Consider the following 1,262-nt stretch of genomic DNA (forward strand, 5'->3'; position numbering starts at 1 on the left):
TATATATATATATATATATATATATATATATATATATATATATATATATATATATATACGTATATATTAGGCATTGATGTATCCTGATACGTGTGCAATTTTGTATTCCGTATATATGTTTGCATATATTCTTTTTATATAAAAAATATTGATTGTCTTGCGTTATTAATTAGATATACATGTAGTCCCGTACGTGAATTGCAAAAAAATCAATGCTACCATTATTTTGAATAAATAACTTAATTTATTCATCATCATTTCCGTTCAATTATTCTCTAAGTCCATTACTCAATTTACTTAGCAATTTAAATTCGGATTCTTATTCGTTTTCTTACGAAATGAATTCATCATGCATAAAGAATTCGTTCCTCAAGAGCAAACTTAAACGTCCAATTCTTGATTGTAATTCTATTTGACTGCTCAAATCTACTTTTAGAAGGTTACAAATTTTTGTTTTCAAAAAATATTTGTTTCACAATAACGTGCCTATCCTATACTGCGGTTATTATACGGCAGTTCTTGAGTTAGCATTGCATTATCGTTTGAATCACTCTCCCTACTCCTTCGATTTTGCAAATTTTATTTTTTTCTTTAAACTAAAAAGGTGATAAAAAGGGCTCGATCTATAAATATTTTGGATATTTAAAAGCGCGTGACTTAAGGTGATATCTAAAGATTTCCTATAATACGCATGCAAGTTGCATAAGATATCTAAAAGACGTCTTTTAGATATCTTATGTTACCTATGTTTTTTTCTTACAGAAATTCTGCGAAATATATAAACAAACATTGTCAAAAGTATATTATCTCTATTTACTCGGACATCTACACAATAATCGATATTGTAGGTAGATAAGTTTGATAAAATTGATAAACAAGTTTAGAAAAATATAGAAGAATTGCTCATACATAATTACATAATACTTTATTTATAATTATGTATAAGTAACTTTTTTATATTTTTCCAAACATGATTTTTTCTAAAAGAGACAACATAAAAATTATTCTCTTAATTATTTTTTTCTCATTATTATTTTCTTATATTAAACGATTTATATATTACAAAAAAAAGAAGAATGTATATACACTTTATACATAATTATATATGTTTATGTATGTTTAAATGTATAATTTATATATATTTATGCATAACAAAAATTTTTTTAAGCATATTTCTCATGACTTTAAAAAAAAAACTTTATGCAAAGTATGCACAGAGTGTATCGAACGTATTGCTATTATATATGTGTGTGTGTGCGTGC

This window comes from Atta cephalotes (genome assembly GCF_000143395.1).
Source record: "Atta cephalotes unplaced genomic scaffold scaffold00058, whole genome shotgun sequence".
Classification (NCBI taxonomy): Eukaryota; Metazoa; Arthropoda; class Insecta; order Hymenoptera; family Formicidae; genus Atta; species Atta cephalotes.